Here is a 22,126-nt window from a genome sequence, read left to right on the forward strand (position 1 = left end):
CAATGTATGACAAGTTGCAACAATCCTCTCAATTTATCCTTGATCCAATATAGGATGTTGTGGATGATATCTTTAGTCAAAGTCCTTCTCGATTAGTTAACTATGAGAATCAAAACAAATATAAAATGAATTTGATTAGGCAGCTGGCTTCATTGTCTTGTTTAGCAGGAGTCTCATTAAAAAGTTCATTGAAACATTTGCAGTCTACATCTGTTTTGGTTGAAAATGGCAAACTTCATTTTATAAAACAACCAATGTCTAAAAACGAAGAATATTCTTGTCTCATTGTTGATCATCAAGAAAAGGTAGTCATTCACAACTTTCAAGATTCCTTTGTCAAGTTTTTGTAGTCATAAAGGGAGATGAGTTTTATTATATTTATGGATCATGTACACATGTTAAGTGGACACTTGGAGTGGCCTACCTTTTGTTTTTCCTGCCTACTCAAGGAAAATATGAGAATAAGTCAAATAAGTAGCCATTTGCTGGATTGGTTACATTGGAGGGATCATTACACATGATTGTATAGACATCTTCAGCATGATGGTAGTTATCATTAGAAGTTTGATGCTTAGGAGAAGGCCATAAGGCTTCTATGATCAATTGTTGTTTTATTTTTGTTAAAACAAATCGTAAAGTCAGTTTTTCAGTCAGCATGTTTTTTATAGTCAAGTCAGTTAGTTTTCAATTTGAGTTTGGTCTTTGCATTTTGATTCCATGCCCAATGAATAAGGACACCTAGTCTGTGTTGTTCTTGAAACCTCCAAGGAGCTGCCATTGCCAGCTGGAGCCAATGTTAGTGTCAGTCAGTTCTACCTGTCACGAGTGATCAAATATTCTCTTACAAGGAATTATCATCAATGATCAAATATTCTATTACAAGGTGTTGTTAGGGTGTCAAGTCAAATTTTTGTCATTTCAGTGAGTCTTCAAATAAAAATTTGATTGCAGGCTAGTGTGTGTAGGGCTATTTCAACTCTCTCAAGAATTTCATATGTCGATCACTTTCATCACTCAGTTCAGTATACCATCATGAAAACACCATTCACATCACTTTAGTCACATCATCACGGTCTCCATTTAGCGCAGTGTCACCATTAGTTCATTAGGGTTAAGGTAAAAAAATAAGTCTTTTCATGTATAAATCCAGCAAATGAGGAGTGGAAAGAGGTAATTTTGTTCAATAATACTTGATTTCAAATGTAATTTATGTTTTTATATGTAATAATTTTCCTAAGGTTCTAAAGTTACAAGAAGAAGTCTTAAGGCTACAAAACTCAGAAAGAGAGTGAATTGGTGAGGTGGGCCATCCCAACTCATTAATCACTTAGACACCAAAAGAAAATTATAAAATAAAATGGAGGAGTTCATTCACACTCATTTGTACCTGTCTACCATCCTAGCATCAAGCTCCTCCCTTTCCTTTGCAAAAAGTTGTGATTCCATAGCCCTCATTGGGAAAATTTGGCCCTCGTTGCGCACCTGGATAGCATGCTATGCATAGGAGGCCTTCGTTGTGCACAGGGCATAGTTTTCCAAAATTGGTGTTTGATCACCAAAATCCAATTTTCAAAGCTCCCCTTCAGTCATTTCATCCTCCAGGCTCTATAAAAACTACTTGTATAGGAGCCTAACCAAAATGTCTAAAAGGGTGCAATTGAAAGGCAAAGAGAATTACCCCAACCTATTTCACCATAGCCTGATAAAGGTTATAGTACTCCATTAGTTGGAAAAAAAGAACATGACATGGGACACCTTCATTAAGGCAGCCTTGAAAATGAATATAACCACTTCACAGGACAACACCAAACCATGTCAGCACAACCCATGGAGGTGGGGTCATCAAGCAAACATGATGATGTTTCCAAGGCACCTAGGCCTGAGGTGACCAAGACATATCAGAAAGGAAAAATGCTTGTGTTTTCTCCTCAAATTGAGGAAGGGGCCATGCCTAATTACAGAACAGGGATTTCCATCACATCATGAGGCTTCTTTGCATGATGAGGATCCCATTGAGCATGACTCTGACCTAGTTGACTTGGAGGCACAATATGAGCATCAATACCTGAAACAAGTAATCAAAGAGAAGGATTCTCAAATAATGTAGCTCAAGGACAATTTGGCAAGGGAAAAAATCGTCATTTCATTCCTTGAGCAAGAAAACAAGCAACTTAAGGCAAAACGACTAGTCATAGAGAAAGAGTAATTCAAAGTAAAAGTCAAGCAAATGAACACAAAACTAGATGAAACCCTAATTAGCCAAGAGGATAAGGGTAATTTATATTTTCGTTCTCTTCCATCCATGTTTTCATAACATACCTCATCAGGCATCGCTAGAAAATTTTGGGAGGATTTGGAGAAAATTTTGTGTTTTGGTGTAGACTGGTGCAAGGTCTTAATAAGCATGAAACATGAATTCATTAAGCAAGAAAGAAAGTAACGCATAATGATTTTTCCATCAAAACAGAGCTTTATGCAAATAATTTTGCTTATAAAATGTAAGAAAAACCATTGAAGAATTGATGAATGGAAAGAGAAGATGAATATCTTTCATATAAAGCTATAACAGAGAAAAAACAACATCACAAACTTACTGCACATGAATTCCTAGATAATAGCTGCAAACTGTGTCCTTTGATTTCCAGAAAATGTCCAAGTACGACCTACAATAGTTCTCTCTTCTAAAATCCAACCCATTCTATATCTGAGAAATTGATCATAAAGACCAAAACAACATATCCCCACTCTCAAGAGCCGAATCCATGGCTCTAGGAACTGTTCCATGAGGTGTTCTAACCAAACCCTAATGTTTAGGGAAGTTAAAAACAACTTCTACAATTAACTTTGACTCCAACCTCTCTCATAAATGAGGCCAAATTTACATCAAAACAATTTACAAAGACTAACCACCCACTATTACATCATATTTATAGTAATATTACTCAATTACATCATTTACATCACCCTTTTGACTTTTACCAAAGTCAAACTAGGAATTACAAAAAATTACACTGTGAAAATTTTACAAAAATTTAAGAAATTTCCCTGTGGGTAGCGAGCTGTTGGAGGCCATTTTTGAGTGCCTTCTGAAGTCAAAATCGAGATATGAAGTCTGTTCTAAAAATTTGGGAGAGTCTCGATGTCTTTAGAGTATTTGTGCACTCACAGTGACCAATTTTTGGTTGAGATATGGACATTCTCCCAAGGTGTCTGCAGGCACAACAAAATGGAAAAAGAGGGGCAGAAAGGTGACTTTTTGCCTCTTTTTTGAAAATTTCTCAAAAATGGAGCCCTATACCCAGAAAGTGGGAAAATGGGTTTTGAGAGGGGGTCATAATATTTCCAAAAATTATGAGTTTCCATTATTTGGAGCCCTGAGGAAGAAACACAGTGTGAGCTTGTTGCACTCTTAGAAAGAAATTGCCAAAAATTGCAAGTTTACACCAGTCTGCACCAAAACAAATTTTTTTTCTCAAATACTCCCAAATTTTTTCCAGAGATGCCTGATGAGGTATGTTATGCAACCATGGATGCCAGAGAAAGAAAATCTAACTTACCCTTCTCCTCTTGGCTAATTAGGGTTTCATCTAGTTTTGCCTTCATTTGCTTGACTTTGACTTTGAATTGCTCTTTCTCCATGAATAGTTATTTTTCCTTAAGTTGATTGTTTTCTTCCCCAAGGAATAAAATGATGAATTTATCCCTTGCCAAATTGTCCTTGAGCTACATGATCTGATAATCCTTCTCTTTGATGACTTTTTGCAGGGTTTGATGCTCATCTTGTGCCTCCAAGTCAACTTGGTCAAAGTCATGCTCAATGGGTTCCTCATCATGCAAAGAAGCCTCATGATGTGATGGTGATCCTTGTTCTGCTGATGAATTAGGCTTGGCCCCTTTTAGGAGAAAACACAAGCCTTCTACCTCTCTGATATGTCTTGGTCACCTTAGGCCTAGGTGCCTTGGAAACCTCATCATGCTTTCTTGATGACCCCACCTCCATGGGATGTGCTGACATGGTTTGGTGTTGGCTTGGTGAAGTGGTTATATGAATTTTCAAGGCTGCCTCAATGAAGGTGTCCCATTTCATGTTCTTTTCTGCCAACTGATGGAGTACTATAACCTTTATCAGGTTATGGTGAAAGAGGCTGGGGTAATTCTCTTTGCCTTTCAATTGCACCCTTTCAGACATTTTGGTTAGGCTCATATACAAGTAGTTGTTATAGAGCCTGGAGGATGAAATGACTAAAGATGAGCTTTGAAAAATGGATTTTGGTGATCAAACACCCATTTTGGACAAATATGCCCTGTGTGCAACAAAGGCCTCCTGTGCGTAGTGTGTTTTCCAAGTGTGCAGCGAGGGCTCTCTGTGTGCAACGAGGGGTAATTTTTGCCAATGAGGGCTATGGAATCACAATTGTTTACAAAAGAGAGGGGGGAGCTCGATGCTAGGATGGTAGACAAGTGAAAATGAGTGTGAATGAGCTCCTCCATGTGCTTTTATAATTTTCTTTTGGTGTCTAAGTGATTAATGAGGTAGGATGGCTCACCTATTAGAAAATTATATATTACAGAGCAATGGAACACATAAAATAATGCAGAAATATAAACCCACAAAACACATCAAATAAGAGAGACACGGATATATGTGGTTCACCCAATTCGGGCTATGTCCATGAAGAAAACAACCAATTTTTCCTTTCATATTATCCAATAAACTGAAGAGATACAACCTACAACAGGTCGGTTGTAATTCTCTCTCCTTTCTCACACAATCTCCTCTCTCTTTCTCACTCATAATACAGATCTACATAGACGCAATACAATTCCCTCATATATAGTGAGGGGTTTCCTTCTAGGGTAAAAAACCCTAAATTAAACATAACTTCTACTATCAGATCTCCTCCTAATGAACAACCTTGATTGACTACGAAATTACAAGATTTTGCAAGGTAATTTTACATCTAATTTTAGCTTTGGGGGTACCTCCCCCCCGGACCCCCCTTGCAGTGCATATATTATGGGTAGCGTTTCTGCCACATTACGAACTAGGGTTCAATGTGGCGATACCTTTGAATAAAGAAGATAATCAGGCTCCACACCCAACACCACCTCACCAATTCACTCTCTTTTTGGCTTTTGTAGCCTTAGGACTTCTTCTTGTAACTTTATAACATTAGGAACATTATTACATATCAAAACATAAATTATATTTGCAATCAAGTATTATTGAACAAATTTACCTCTTTCCATTCCTCATTTGCCAGATTTATACATGAAATGACTAATTTTGTGACCTTAACCCTAATGAACTAATGGTGACACTGAGCTGAATGGAGACCATGATGATGTGACTAAAGTGATGTTAATGATGTTTTCATGATGGTAGACTCAACTCAGTGATGAAAGTGACCGGAATATGAAATTCTTGAGAGAGTGGAAATAGCCATAGACACACTAGTTTGTGATCAAATTTTTATTTGAAGACTCATTGAAATGACAAAAATTTGACTTGACACCCTAACAACACCTTGTAAGAGAATATTTGATCATTGGTGACATGCAAAATTGAATGAAACTAGCATTGGCTATAGGTAGGGATGACAGCTCCTTGGAGGTGTTAAGAACACCGTAGATCAGGTGGCCTTATTCATTGGGCATGGAGTCGAAATGTAAAGACCAGACTCAAATTGAAAATGGACTAACAAGCTAACTGACTTGATTATAAAAAAAATATTGACTGAAAAATTGACTCTACGACTTTTTTTTAACAAAACGAAAACATCGGCTGATCATAGAAGCCTTATGGTCTTCTCCTCGGGCTTCAAACTTCCGATGATAACTGCCAACTTGCTAAATATGTCTATACAATCATGTGTAATGATCCCTCTAGTTTAATTAATCTAGGAAATGGCTACTTATTTGAATTATTCTCGTATTTTCCTTGAGCAGGAAGAAAAAACAAAAGCTAGGCCACTCTAAGTGTCCACTGAACATGTGTACATGAACCATAAATATAATAAAACTCATCTCCCTTGATGACTATAGAAACTTGACAAAATGATCCTAAAACTCACGAATGACTACCTTTTCTTGATGATCAACAAAGAGAGAAGGATCTTCTTCCTTTTTAGACATTGGTTGCTTTATAAAATGAAGTTTGTCATTTTCAAGTGAAACATATGTAGACTGTAAAGTTTTGGATGAATTTTGTAATGAGACTCCTATTGAACAAGACAATGAAGACAACTACCTGATCAAATTCACGTCATCTTTGTTTTGAAGCTCATAGTTAACTAATGGAGAAGGAATTTGACTACAGATATCATCCATAACATCAGCTATTGGATCAAGGAGAACTTGAGACGATTGCTGCAACATGTCATACATTGGTTCTAATGAGGTTATATGATTTTCTATAAACTCTTCATGTTCCACACTTTTGGCTGCATTTTCAAACTGAATGTTGCTTTGTAATGATGATTGTAGACTAAAAAAAGGTTCTATATTACAAACAACATTCTAAAAAACTTCAGGAGAAGGTTGCCAACTGTTGTTAATTTTCTTATTTTCTTCCTTGGTAACCTTATAGTTTTCTCTTATTATTTCGAAAGAAGAGAAACACAAAGGTAAGGATTCCTAGTCAAGAATTTCATGGTCTTCTCCATGCTCAACATCAAAACTGAAAGACTGTTGATTTCTAATCTTAGGAAATTTTTCTCTCAGTAATTGAAATGAAGTAAAACATAAAGGCAAAGACCTTTCACCTGATTTGAAATTTTCTGGATTCTCTTCATTTTTATCATGATTAATATGCATAGGTTGAGTACTACATCTGAGCTGCTGTAATGAAGCTTCTTCCTCCAAAAAGAATGTCGTTGATTGCCTTGTAGAGTCAGCCTCTATTTCAACAACATAATCATCATCATACTGATCATACTTGGGTAACTCATCATTATAAGGAATGTCATCAAACATACACATTAGATCAGTAGATTGATCCTCCACGGGTTGATTTATAGATCCATCATCATGACTATCCATAAATGTATACATAAAACAATCATTTTCGGATCTATGGTAACTGAGATTAGCAACAAAATGATTAGGGTCAACAACCTCTTCTTCTTTTGCAAGAAGTAGAACATGGTTTTTTTGAACAACAAGTTTATCTCTCATGATGATCGTTTACATCATTTCTTCCATTGTGTTTACCAAAATGTCAAGTTTCACTTCTGAAGATGTCAGGTGTTCCTTCTCTATGTTCTCCCTCACTTCTTCTTTCAAATTTGACATTTTGACTAGCAGATTAGCTTCCACAACTATTGCACTGTCCTACATTTCTTTGAGTGTGGTAGTGTTCCTTTATCTCAATTGAAATGCCATTTCTGGGTCAAAGGCATCCAGGTAGTGTAAGAGAGCTAAACTAGGTGGTAGTTTGATATCAGCTGAGATTGAATGGTATACTTGATTGAACCTAGCTGAAAAGTGTTGCACTATTTCTCCTGGCTGTCTTTCTAACTGATTATATTCTTCTAAAATAAAAAAGGATTCCTCTTGATCACTCATTTATCAAGGAAGACTTTCACAAACTGATGGAAATCAAAAATTCTTGCAGCTAGTAAGTACTTAAACCATTTCTTGGTTGTGCCTTGCAAAGACAAAGAATAAATCCTAATACTAACATCATATTCTTCAACTTCAAAAAGATCGAGAAAATTTTCAAAATTCTGAATGTGTTTTTCAGCAGTGATGTTACCATATTCTCCATCAAACCTGGGAAGATATTTGTAATAATTTTCAGGGAAATCATGGAGTATAGGAGGTAAGGTGAGTGGCTTATATCTATCTGGAATTTTACAAGGTGTAGGAGTATGTACAGAAGCTGTAGAATTAGTATTTATCTCTTGAGGCTCATTAAGTTGAAGATGGTCATCATAAGATTTGGAAGAAGGGTCTTTACCAAGATCAAAGGTGTACGAGAATTTGTATTCACAATATTCAAAGAAAAGGAATCAAATGTGGGTATAGGATATTTTCTCAAATACAATATACTTTGGAAAACCTTCTTGAAATTCTCAGGGAAAGAAATGAAATAATTTACAATAAAGAACATGAAGTCTTGGATGAAATTCCAACTTGAATACTTGATCTTCCCATATTTTCCTTTCATTTTTCTGTTGGTAAGGTTCATCCTCTAGTGGAGTCTTTGAATTAAATTTGAAACTGATTTGGAGTCGCTAGGTGAATGGTTTCATCCTTCATGTGTCTGACAACTGTCCACCATCAACAATCAGATCTGATCCTTTTTTTTCTTGCCCAGGGAAGATATGATCTCTCGTTTTCCGGGAAACGACACCAAAATTTTATCATCCACAATGTCCCAAGCTGATGAAGAGATCGACGAAGGTAACCACAGACCAAGCTTTTAGTTTGGTAGCTAGCCCTAGCAAACTAGAGAGGGAGCTCTCTATGAAATCACAGCCAAGAGATGATTGGTATGTAAAGGATTTTAGGCTAGATATCTAGGCTCAGGTAGGTTTGGAAAATTTAAGGTTTTGTTGCTAAATAAGGGAGAAAAATAGGTAGCTAGGTAAATAGGATCAAAGGGTTACAACAACAAAGATATAAAGGAGAAAGATAGCAATACTTTTGTGATGGATCTTAGTGTTTGTCGGTGTAGAGTAGTGTTTAGAAGAAGCTAAAGGTCTTAATGCTCATGAAACACGAATTCATTAAGCAAGAAATAAAGTAACACATAATGATTTTTCCAAAAAAACAGAGCTTTATGCAAATAATTTTGTTTATAAACTATAATGAAAACCATTGAAGAATTGATGAATGGAAAGATAAGATAAATATATTTCATATAAAGCTATAATAGAGAAAAAACAACATCACAAACTTACTACACATGAATTCCTAGATAATAGTTGCAAATCGTGTCCTTTGATTTCCAGGAAATGTCCAAGTACAAGCTACAATAGCTCTCTCCTTTGAAATCCAACCCATTCTATGACTGAGAAACGGATACATAAAGACCAAAAAAAAATCTCCCCACACCCAGGGGTCGAATCCATGACTCTAGGAACTATTCCATGAGGTGTTCTAACCAAACCCTAATGTCTAGAGAAGTTAAAAACAACTTCTACAATTAACTTTGACTCCAACCTCTCTCATAAATGAGGCCAAATTTACATCAAAAAAATTTAGAATGACTAAACACCCACTATTACATCATATTTATAGTAATAGTACTCAATTACATCATTGCATCACCCTTTTCACTTTTACAAAAGTCAAACTAGGAATTACAAAAAAATACACAGTGAAAATTTTACAAAAATCTCTGAAATTTCCATGTGCGCAGCGAGCTGTTAGAGGCCATGTTTGAGTGCCTTTCTAAAGTCAAAATCTAGATATGAAGCTTGTTATGGAAATATGGGAGATTTTCAATGTCTTTATATTATTTGTGCACTCACAATGACCCATTTTTGGCTGAGATATGGACATTCTCCCAAGGAGTCTCCAGGTGCACAATGAAATGGAAAAACAGGGGCAGAAAGGTGATTTTTGGCCTCTTTTTTGAAAATTTCTAGAAAAATGAGCCATGGGCCAAGAAAGTTGGAAAATTTGTTTTGATACGGGGTCATAATATTTCCAAAAATGCCAAGTTTCCATCATTTTGAGCCTTGAGGAAGAAATGCAACATGAACTCGCTGCACTCCTAAACAGAAATTGCCAAAAATTGCAAGTCTGCACCAATGTACACCAAAACACAAAATTTTCTCCAAATCCTCCCAAAAGTTGTCTAGATATGCCTAATGAGGTATGTTATGCAACCATGGATGCAAGAGAAATAAAATATAACTTAACTTCTCCTCTTGGTTGATTAAGGTTTCATTTAGTTTTGCCTTCATTTGCTTGACTTTGACTTTGAATTGCTCTTTCTCCATGACTAGATGTTTTGCCTTAAGTTGACTTTTTTCTTGCTCAAGGAATGAAATGATGAATTTGGCCCTTGACAAATTGTCCTTGAGCTTCATGATTTGAGAATCCTTCTCTTTGATGACTTGTTGCAGGGATTGATGCTCATCTTGTGCCTCCAAGTCAACTAGGTCAAAGTCATGCTCAACGGGCTCCTCATCATGCAAAGAAGCCTCACGATGTGATGGTGATCCTTGTTCCATTGATGAAGTAGGCTTGTATTTTTCCTTAATTTGAGGAGAAAACACAAACCTTTTGCCTCTCAGATATGTTTTGGTCACCTCAGTCTTAGGTGCCTAGGAAACCTCATCATGTTTACTTGATGACCCCACCTCCATGGGTTGTGCTGACATTGTTTGGTGCTGGCTTGGTGAAGTGGTTATATGCATTTTCAAGGCTGCCTCAATGAAGGTGTCATATGTCATGTTCTATTCTTCCAAATGATGGAGTACTATAACCTTTATCAGGCTACGGTGAAAGAGGCTAGGGTAATTCTCTTTTGCTTTAATTGCACCCTTTCAGACATTTTGGTTAGGATCCTATATAAGTAGTTGTTATAGAGCCTGGAGGATGAAATGACTGAAGAGGAGCTTTGAAAAATGGATTTTGGTGATCAAACACCAATTTTGGACAACTATACCTTGTGCGCAGTGAAGGCCTCCTGTGCATAGCGTACTGTCCAGGTGCACAGCGAGGGCCAATTTTTGCCAGTGAGGGCCATGGAATAGAAATTGTTTACAAAGGAGAGGGGGGAGCTCTATGCTAGGATGGTAGAAAGGTGAAAATTAGTGTGAATGAGCTCCTCCATGTGCTTTTATAATTTTCTTTTTGTGTCTAAATGATTAATGAGGTAGGATGGCCCACCTCACCAATTTTCCCTCTTTTTGAGTTTTGTAGCCTCAGGACTTCTTCTTGTAACTTTATAACCTTAGGAAAATTATTACATATAAATACACAAATTACATTTGAAATCAAGTATTATTGAACAAATGTACCTCTTGCCACTCCTCATTTTCTGGATTTATACTTGTAATGATTGATTTTGTGACCTTAACCCTAAAGACCTAATGGTCACATTGAGCTGAATGGAGACCATGATGATGTGACTGCAGCGATGTTAATGATGTTTTTATGATGGTGGACTCAACTGAGTAGTGAAAGTGACTGACATATGAAATTCTTGAGAAAGTGGAAATAGCTCGAGACACACTAGCTAGTGATCAAATTTTTATTTGAAGACTCAGTGAAATGATAAAAATTTGAATTGACACCCTAACAACACCTTGTAAGAGAATATTTGATCATTGGTGACATGAAGAACTGACTGACACTAATAGAAGGCAACTAAAAAATTTGACAATTTCCATAGCTTAGTTCAAATTTCATAGCTAATGACAGACTTGCAATAGTAAATCAATCAATAAGCATTCGAAAGGCATCATAAATATACAAAATGGAAAAATGGCTACATCAAAAGGTATGTACAAAGGATACTAAGTCAATTTTCATTAAGGAATGATATATATATGGGCTTGTCTAATAATTTTTTATACACCTGTTGTAGCGACTACAACCACCCTCCAAAATTTTTCCTTAGCTTCATTTTGGAGCCTCTGTACCAACCATCCTTAGTAGCATGTATTGCATTGTCAAGTACATAGGATTCATTTATTTCTAAGTGGCTTGCCAGACTGTGTATGTCAGTTCGCGTCACTTTCTTCACAGACTGCCATTTCAGACTTAAGCTAATTTCTAGCTGAGAAGCTCCCTCAGGAAATTGCGCAATTTTGGAAGGGAACCAACCTTCCCTCCAAAAATTGCACAAATCTATTGGGCAGCCTACTGAGCTCCAAAATTGCGCAAAAAAGACAGACATTCTTCCTTGAGAAAATTGCGCAATCTGGTCCAACACTGCAGCTCATCCCAGAAATTGTACAATTTTGGGAAGCAGTCACCTGCTGACCCCAAAAATTGTGCAATCCCTCTAGGGCAGCCAACCCAACTCAGCTCATAAATTACACAAATCCATCTTTCAGTTTTACGGGCAGTTTCATGTGCCTTTAGGTTGACTGGTTCCCTTTGGGACCCAACAAACTTGATTTTCATGCGTGGGTTGATTTTCCTAAAATAGAAAAAAGCAACATGAAAAAAGCATCCCTAGATTTTATGGATCTATTTTTAACAGCTAGAGGTTACATGCAAATATCGTTTTAGAAACTTCCCTCCAAGTGTCGCTTTTTCCTATATTTGTAGCATGCATGTCATGAGACTCAAACTTATTTATTCGACACTTCATAGCTCATTGTTCACATCAATCTTGGAGCTCTGACATCCCACAATATATCTAGGAGCCTTCGGCACATTCAGCTCAACTATTTCTGGGTAAGTCCGCTTTACTTGTATTTTGCATTATTTCTATCAATTTTTGTGTTTTGGCTTATGTGAGTGTTGTCTTCTTAATTTTTGTGAATGTTTTCTATCATTTGCATCCATGTTAGCCTGTACAAGCATCATTTCATTTTTCATTTGTATCTCACTTTTGTCGCATGCATGACACTAATTTTGCACTAACGGTTGCCGATTTGGTGACCTATTTCACACACATGCATGTTTTCCCATTTTCTGAATCTTGCATTCACTATTTGCATGCATGATCATTCACTCTTGCCTACACTCAGTTTCACCATGCATTCAGATCTTCATATGTTTTCAGTCGCCCGTCGGTGGGTTTGGGCAACCTTGGCCCAGGCCTTGCCTTACTCGGAAAACATTGCACATTTTTGAGAGGGAAGGCTCTGCCTTCCTCCCAGAAAATGTGCAAAACTGGCCAGACACTGTCCTCCAGGATTTCTTTGCGCAATTCTGAGAGGCAGTGCTCTGCTAACCCAAGAAATCGCACAATGCATTCCTTGGGCCTGCATGCCTTGCTGACTAAAATTGCGCATTATGCAATCTCAACACCCAACAGGTCAGCCTAGATTGCACATTGTGCAATTCTAGAAGTCAACTAGCCTCTTGATAGTCTGGACTATCTTTTACGTAGTTCCGACAGTCAGTCTCCTGCCCTCCCCGTGAAAATTGTGCAATCCTTGCCATTAGTCTCTCGGGTATGTTGCATGTCAGTCCTCAAGTTTTCTTTGTTTTCAACTGACAGATTTCTTTCCATGCATGTCGCCATGTATCTAGGTATAGCATGTGTTTGTCTGCCTCTCAGCAATTTAGGTTCAATGACCTCCAAGAGAGCAGGGTCAAAGGGCACCGATGGAAGCGGAACTGGAGGAGCAGTTGAGCAAGTGTCTATGAGTTTGCCGATTTATAAAGACACCAAGCTAATCGTAGACAAGGACATCAAGCTGAAATGGTAGGACATGAATGATTCATTCTCAAGAACATTTGAAGAATATCTTGAAGACTGCAGGGTCTATGTGAACATTCACAAGTCCGACTTATACTGGATTTCATGCAAGTATCCCACATTTCCATGCTCGAACATGATACATTGGATCACCTCGCACACTGATCCCAAGATGATGGTGTTAAGTAGTGTCCGTGAAATAGATATTTCTACCTTCAGGGCATAGGAATATCAACATATGTAGCACTTTTTGAAGCCAATGATAATAATGGAGACACCCTTCAGCATACCCAACAATAGTGAAAACTCCAGGGATATCTTGAAGAGCTGGGTGAAGGAGCCAACCAAGCTCAGGATGACACCCAACCAGATTTAGAAGAAAGATACTATGGAAGGCATATCAATTCTTGGTCATCTTTGCATGCCGCTTGTATGGCCAAGAAAGCATGGAGACCTTCCTCTAGAGTTGGGTGATTGCATTGGACAAACTGGCCAGTGAAGATAAAGCATGTAACTAGTCTGACATGTTGGATCACAAGCTGAAGTAAGAGGTAACAGGAGCTCAACAGTTGCCCAGAGGTCAGCTACCAGAAATATACATGTCCGCATACATCTTGGATTAAATATGTGCTCGTCAGAAGTTCCTAAGCTTGAAGTGGGCATGGACATCAGTAGAAACCTCTGTACATACTTATTGCAAACTATTTTCTGAATGCAGCTTCCATGGAGTCATCACATAGTTGTTAGACCATTTTGTCACCCTAGTGTACAAGATAATATTTAAGCAGGATCCACCTTGCATGTCGAAGGTAGGAATGGAGGTACTGATCGAAATAGCAGATTGGTATGCCTCACCTTTTGGCATCTTCATACAGATGTGCAATGCGGATAAGCCTTCGAATGTTTTATCAAATTTTTCCATGGACAAGCTCGTCATGTAAGAAGTGTCGTACCACATCTCGGCTGGACTGTCAGCTAGACTACATCAGAAGAAGAAGGCACCCTGGCCCACTCTTCTATTGCAGATTGGGTTGTACGAGATACGAAATATCAAGCATGGTGATGTCAAGATTGAAGAGTTCAAAAGATTTACTTTCGACACTTTAAGATTCAATCCATATGACCCGCATTGTTTTGTGAAGGATCACTGTGCGAGAGTGAAATTTCCTTGGATCCATGGGGCATGTCATTGGGTTGAGGAAGGCCCATGGAAATATTGTCATAGCTTCTCCAAGCCTAATGAACCTGTCGGCATAGTTGTGGAATGGTTAGTGAAGCAGCATGAAGCAACATCTAGTAGAGCGCCATCATCAGCAGCAGTAGAGGGAAACATACCTGCATGTGACAAAGGCAAGATAAATATTATTGACAGTGCAGAGGTAGAACAAAGTTGCAAGTTCAAAGTAGATCTAATGGTGGAGAAAGAAGCTTTGGAGATAGAGGTGAAGAGGAAAAAGCGTGAAAATAGGAATGCACAAATGCAGAGAGATAAACAGAGGATGGAGGAAATATTGAAGGAGTTGCAAGAGTTGAAGCAACAACTCTAGGAAGAATAAGAGCTACGTAGATGGCAGAAGGAAGCACAATAGGGACAGACACAGCAGGGGGCACAACATGCATAGATATATGAAACTACACACATACAAGTTGTAGACTCATCCAAGTAGCTGGCACAAAGCGGATAGGGTGAGCAGTTGTAGGAGTAGGAATTCACTCAAGAGATTGAACAGATACATGAGCAGATGGATACAGAGGTGGAACATCCAAAATAGAACAAGACATCAACCTCATGCCTTACAACCAAGAGGTCAACCCATCGGCTTCGCTAGATCCAGAAGCAGAGCAAGCCCTGAGCAACCAAGGAGATACTAAGATCCTTGGTGACAATCCGAAAGAAGAGATGCACAACATATCATTCGACGAGTCCCAACATAGAGTTGTGCAATCACATAATATCTACTCCAGATGTACACACATGTCCTGTGCAGTTTGAGGAATGAGTGATCGTGTTTGATGTGTGCAAGAATCTAGTAGCATTGGCCGATGCTACCAGATCATATGTCAAAGCCACTAGCTCGAGTGTTTACTTCTTGATAGTAGAGAATGAGTGAATGGCTAAGGAGTTAAGGATGACCAAGAAGGGAGGAGAACAGGTTACAACATCCACCAGAGAAGATTTGAAGAAGGTGATACTAGATGAAGTATCATCCCTTGAGACAGTCATGTGGATGTTTTATTCTAGATTTGGTACCACGCATAAGGTAGTTGTCCATCTCAATGGTTGGCAGCAACGCTGTGCTAGAAGAGAATGTATCTTGTCAAATCTGCATACTATTGTCAACCATATGCAAACATGGGCAATGAGATACAAGGGAGCCCCATTACACTTGCCCAAGATGATAAAGCTCATGGACATTGATTTGAAGGCACGCATCCAGAGTAAGATCCAGAACTATGAGGAACGCCCGCAACTCATCACTAGTTTGCAGGATTTCCATGCATAGGTGTTCAGAAGCATGGATGTTGTTTTGCACACGCATGCCATCCCATCTATTGTGACACTCACTGAGGCAAAGATAAAGAATAAAGTCTGAAAGGAGTTGGACATGTACTTTGATGAGTTGATGCACATAGCTACTAGTGAAGACTTGGCGATCAACGTAGATACTATGCATAAGTATGTTGTTGGTACGATTGCATCAAGACAATGATGTGCATGTTATCAGATGAGTTGGAAAGAGGAGCCAAATCAGTGTACCCAGATGCAATAGAGGCAAGAGTTCATTTCCAAAAAGATGTCACCATAGAGTACATGGACAACATCATGTACTACCAAACTTGGCATCAGTTCGCCACCATCGACCATCGTGAGGATGTCGAAGAGTTGGTCTTCCCACATATGTCTGAGTCTTATTGATATCTTGTATGACTTACTCAAGCCTATTTTGTCTCACATGGTTACGTGTGCAGATTGTATGTAACATCTTGTAAAGTGGAAGTCCAAGTGTCGATAGTTGAATGTAACAGTCATAGAGTAGTTGAAGAGTCATGAGGGACGAAGGAGGCTCTTTCTCTCTCCTCTAGTAGAACACATGGCAGCATATTATTGGCTCTAAGAAGTTGCACTAGACACTAAAATCAGCATGATGTGGCAGTTTGGTGGACACATGGAAACTTATTTTGGAATTTTCGGTGGTCCATTAGGGAAAATTAGGGTGACACCTGTCACCACTCAGGAGTTGCCATGTATAGAAGTGACATCAATATATCATAGGTCTATATACTGGAGGATTAGGGCATTGTAACTCTTATGCAAAGGGAGTTTGAAAATTTATGATAAAGGAGGCTTCGATATTAACTAGCACATGGTTGAGTGGAGACCCAAAGAACTGAGGGCTCATAGCAGTGATAGAACCTAAGTGTTATGAAGTATTTTGACAGTTGTATATCTCATAACTGGACCAATATAAATGCTCTGTTAGGTCCTTGTAATACTAGTGCATTCCCTTATTATTATTGTCATCATAGCCCCTCATTGTTATTGTTGTGCCCATGTTGTCCCTATATTATTATTATTGTGCCCCATAGAAGCCCACTATTGTTATTATTGTGCCTTTACATTATTATTATTATGTCGGATCTGATTATATTGTGACCCGTAAGAATCCTATATATAGAAAGGAGGTATTGTCATTTGTATCATCCAAGAATTGTTCATTTGTGTAATTTAAAGGAGGTTTCCCCCTTGAAGAGGCTGATTTTGAAGTATTTTATCTGTCTTTTCTTTTATTTTCTGAGCTGGTTGCCTAACATTTGGAATCATAGCTTTGGATTCTAGGGTTTCACATCTTCAAACAAGTCATCATGGAAGTTTCTCTATAACTTGTTTGCTACGACGTTTCAGACGCTGAAATTAAAACCCATTTGATATGAAAGTTTAATGAAACTCACGTACAAATTTCATATTCATATTGTCTCGCTATATTTTTAGAGATATGATCCAAGGAAGTTATGGTTTTTACAGGCTCCTGAATTATATCTCAAACAGGTGACCTAGGGAAAATCATCATAACATTCTCTCTGAGAATTAGATTGAAATTTCATAAAAAGGTACAGAAAGAAGATGCACTGCAGTTTTCTGTATATTGTTGCCATGCCAGAAGGTTGAAACAATGTCACATGCAACTTTGTACAAGTTCGCTCTACTGAAGTAGTCTACAATCAGGTCATCATGGGATATTTGGAATAACTCTTTCTTACAGAATCCAATATTGCTCAGACTATTGAGCCTCCATTTTGTCCAAATTTTCATGATTAAACTGAATAATGTTATTCTTGTACTAAGTGTCTATTTCCACTATTATTCGTTTTACACATTATTAAGTTATTATTTAGAGGCATTTAGAGCTAACAATTATTGATTTATGAATTCTCCTTGTTTTGTTAAATTGAAAAGTATTTAATGTGAGAATGTAATTAATGTCAAGATATTTTGTGGAAGGTGCTAACATTATTTTAGTAGTAGTTCCTATACCAGTTGTGCCTACACCAACATTCCTACACCAGCTCTGCCTACACGAACATGCCTGCACTAATTTGGGGCTTTCATACATTGACACATATCTAAATAATACGAAATAGATTTTTGTTCAAAGTGGTGTTTGAACACTTCCACATAAGATAAGATACACCCAGGTCATACAGATTTATATTTAGGAAATAATTAATGCCTCAATGCTGAATTCACAGCAGTTTCCAGACTACCAACTTCTACCTTGAATTGTTTTTCGAAATTCGTAGTGGTTAAGGAGATACGAAGAGTTCTTTGGAGGTAGTTTGTTAAAAAAACCTATTTTTCCAGAATTCTAGAAAACACCCAGATTTGGAAAATTCATGTTAAAACTTCATTATTTCAATAGAGCATATGGTGTGGTCTACTCAGAACTAAAGTCATGAACCAATGCTTCGACACAACTAACATGAAGATGTTACCTCCTCATCTTCCAATGGGAAGCTTTTGATGACGTGTACATTGCATTGGAGTTATCTCCATCAATTATTCGTTCAAATTAGAATTAACATATATACATTCAGAAAATACGTCCCACATCAATTGGAACCTAGTCAAAAATGAATTTCCTTATTCTAGGTTTAAATCAGTTTGTAATTCTAAACTTGTATGCATGAGTAACCGTGGAGCCGAGTATGTGGGAAAAACTGTTGTTATAAGTATGAGGGATGCACACGAAAAGAAGGGTCGGATGGCATTGTATCTTTTGTAAATCATATTGTTCATAGAACAGGTGATCAATTACATTGTGAAGGAAAGGGAGGAGTTGCGTGCCCAGTGGGATGATCCTTGGAGGGGATCACTGGAGCCCAGCGTTGCTTGTTATTCATTATGTAACAGGACTTCAGAATTAATACACTTCAACATTCGATTTATGTTTTCAGTATTTTTCTAAATCTACTAGCACTGTGATTTAATTGCTGCAAGGGCAACGAGTTGGGTGGTTGGGCCCACTAGCTAGTCCGTTGCCCCAAACCTCTTAATTTCCTTTGCTATATTTTTCTTTGCATAATGCTTAGATGTATTTGATTTCAATTTACATAAGATTTTCTTTTCATGATTGATTTAATTTCTGCAAGATTGGTACAAGCATGCTGCCTGCACTAGTGCATTTCTGGTTCTATAATTTCATTTCATAACTCTTCTTTAAGTCATTTAATTTTCAATTTCATTCCACAAGATTTATTTTAATACTCTGGTTATTTAAGTTTAATATCAATGCTTTTGGATGTATTTTCATAAAGGCTAAACTAAAGCAAACAACGAATGTTTTAATTGCGTCTCTTATTTATTATTACAAAGATTTGCCCTAATCTCATTGCTGCATAACAAAGTTTATTTCCAGGATGCAATGGTGAAATAATTGCTGAGCAAGAATTATGGTTAACTTAACTTAACATGTATGCATGATTTCCTTTGAATTATATGAGACCGATTCCTGCACTATTGCAAAAAAATTCTTATTCCTGCACTCTTACAAGAAAATTCTAGGATCAACATAAGGAAAGATAGTGAATCTTGTTGACAAAATGCTCAAAGCATTCTTCATTATAATTACATGTTGCATATATCATACAAAATATTTTGAGGAAGTATTTAATAAGACTAGGGTAAACAAAACGAATTATATATTGGTTCTTATTGCATATTTCTCTTACAGCTAAAATATTGAATTGTTTTGAGAGAAGCAGTGCATAAATAATTTAGATTTCTTTCAAAGCATTCAATGATTTTCATAGATTAGTTGGAATGAAGTTTCTTTAAAATTTCTAGTTTATTTTATGCTTTTTCATCTTTGCAACATAGGAGTAAAATATTAAGAGGTTTTGTATTCCTTGTTTCTTGAATCACTTTCTTTTGAATGGGGCCTACATTCCTTTGTCCCCTGGACAACTGAGGAAGACTTACTGCAGGAGTCAACTCAACTCAGAAGAGGAGCCAGAAATAGATTCCCAGAGTGTGTTTATTTTACTTTGAATAGTCTTGTTTATTTTTCCTGAATGATGCTCCTTTTGAATTTCTTGAAAGAGCTTGGTTTTTATTTAACAGATCCCTGAGATCGTATTTTGGCATATATTGTGCTATGCCTCTAAGTTTACTTACCTAGATTGACAAATTAAATGTTGGTGTAAACCTTGCATGTATACCGCCCAACACAGACTTCTAGGGCTGGAAAGAGGGCTTAGAGGGCTACCTCAGGATGAAATTTCAGACCTTGTAGATTCAAAATTGTAGAGATACAATATATTCAATATCAAGATCCTACAAAGCGAAAAAAGATGTGTAGTATTTTTAAAATTTTGCATAAATTTGGTTTGAAAAATTAGTTTGAAGGAATTCAAAGGGCATAGTGAAGCATAATTATCATTAATTGATGCCTTGAAGAAAGAAAATGGAAACACCTAGTAAGCAGCCTGAAAGCTTTAGCATGACTCATGAAGAAGAGGAAGAAATGCAACATGATATATCAAAATTACGAGACCAACTGCAACAAATTTCACTCTCACAAAAAGGGACAAAAGCTAAGATGGATGGTTTAAATAAAGCCGTGGAAGCTATGATAAATGGCATGGAAGCTAAGAGGGATGGCATGATGGATGGTTTAAAGACAGGCGTGGAAGTTAAGATGGATGGAATGATGGATGGTTTAAAGAAAGGCGTGGAAGCTAAGATGAATGGCATGGAAGCTAAGATGGATGGCTTAGAAGTAAACATTGAATATTTGAAGAAAGACATGGAAGGTTTGAAAGGAGATTTGGCAAAGTTGCTGTAATAAATGCTTCCTACTGGTGAAAAGGTAGTAGATGAAACTCATAATGAGAAAAAAATAAATGTTAGTCATGATTTCATAGACTCTAATGTTGGGTTGAAGACCCACCATGTTCCAAAGATTGATATGAGGAAGTTTGATGCCAAGGATCCTGTAACATGGATACTACAGATGGAGTAATATTTCGATCTCCATAATGTGAAAAACACACAAAAGGTATGCATTACGACTTTATATTTGGAACCCAATCACTTTGTATGGTATCAATGACATAGATCTCGTAAACAAATTTTCGCTTGGGAAATTTTTACGAAAGAAATGATAACACATTATGAGGATACAAAAAGAAACACCTTTTTTAGCCAATTGATAAATCTAAAAAAAAGGGTTCAATGGTGGAGCACATTGAGGACTTCGAAAAATTGAATATAAGGGTAAAAGATATTCTAGAGGAGCATAGTATTGATGTGTTCATAGGGACTTTAAAGGATAGCATCCAACATGAGGTGCACCTTTGGGAACTTGATTCATTGGAGAAGGCATTTAGGTTGGAAAGAAAAATTGAAAGCAAAATTATGGCAACAAGGAATCCTACCAATCACAACTATATAGATGGAAGTGTTGTTGCCCCTAACCTTCCATAACCTACAAGGTTGACACCACAACAATTGGAAGAAAAAAGAACAAAAGGGCTTTGTTACAGTTGTGATAGAAAATACACTAAAGGTCATAAGTGTGCTGAGAAGAAACTATTTTATATAGATTGTGAAGGGGAAGAAGAAAAGGAGCAAGAAACATGAAAATAAGATGATAAACACTAGGAAAAAACCCTAGAGAAAGAAGAAATGAATCCAACCATATCTTGTAATGCATTGGCCAAAATTAACACTCCTCAAAATATCAAGATAGAAGGACATATCAAGAAGAAAAAGGTAATAGTGTTGATTGATTCGAGCAGTACTCATAATTTTATTCATTGTAAGATAGCGAAGGAATTGAATTGCTTCCTATATCCAACACCAAAGTGCCAAGTGATGGTTGCAAATGGAGGAACCATAAATTTCTTTGGAAAGTGCCATAATATCAAGCTATCCATGGGAGAATATGTGTTGAATAGTCCAATGCTTTCCATTCCAATGGGTGGTGTTGATGTTGTACTAGGAGTCCAATGGCTACAATATTTGGGTATGATAGCTTTTAATTTTCAAGAACTTTTCTTGAATTTTTTTAGAAGGAAAGGAAGTTGAATTAAGGGGTATCATAGGGAAACCAGGAAAGATAATAAGCTCTAACGGCATGACAACATTTCTAAATAAATAGCGACGTGGTGTAATTTCACAATTATGCTCGCTAGAGGTTCCCACATCGAAATCATCTATTTCTCTAGATCTCCAAAAAGTCTTGGACAATCATTCCAAGGTATTTGAGACTCCCAAAGACCTTCCAC

The sequence above is a fragment of the Pinus tabuliformis genome, chromosome 1_2, assembly GCF_031772625.1.
Source record: "Pinus tabuliformis cultivar Carrire ecotype Pingquan chromosome 1_2, CPIR1, whole genome shotgun sequence".
Lineage (NCBI taxonomy): Eukaryota > Viridiplantae > Streptophyta > Pinopsida > Pinales > Pinaceae > Pinus > Pinus tabuliformis.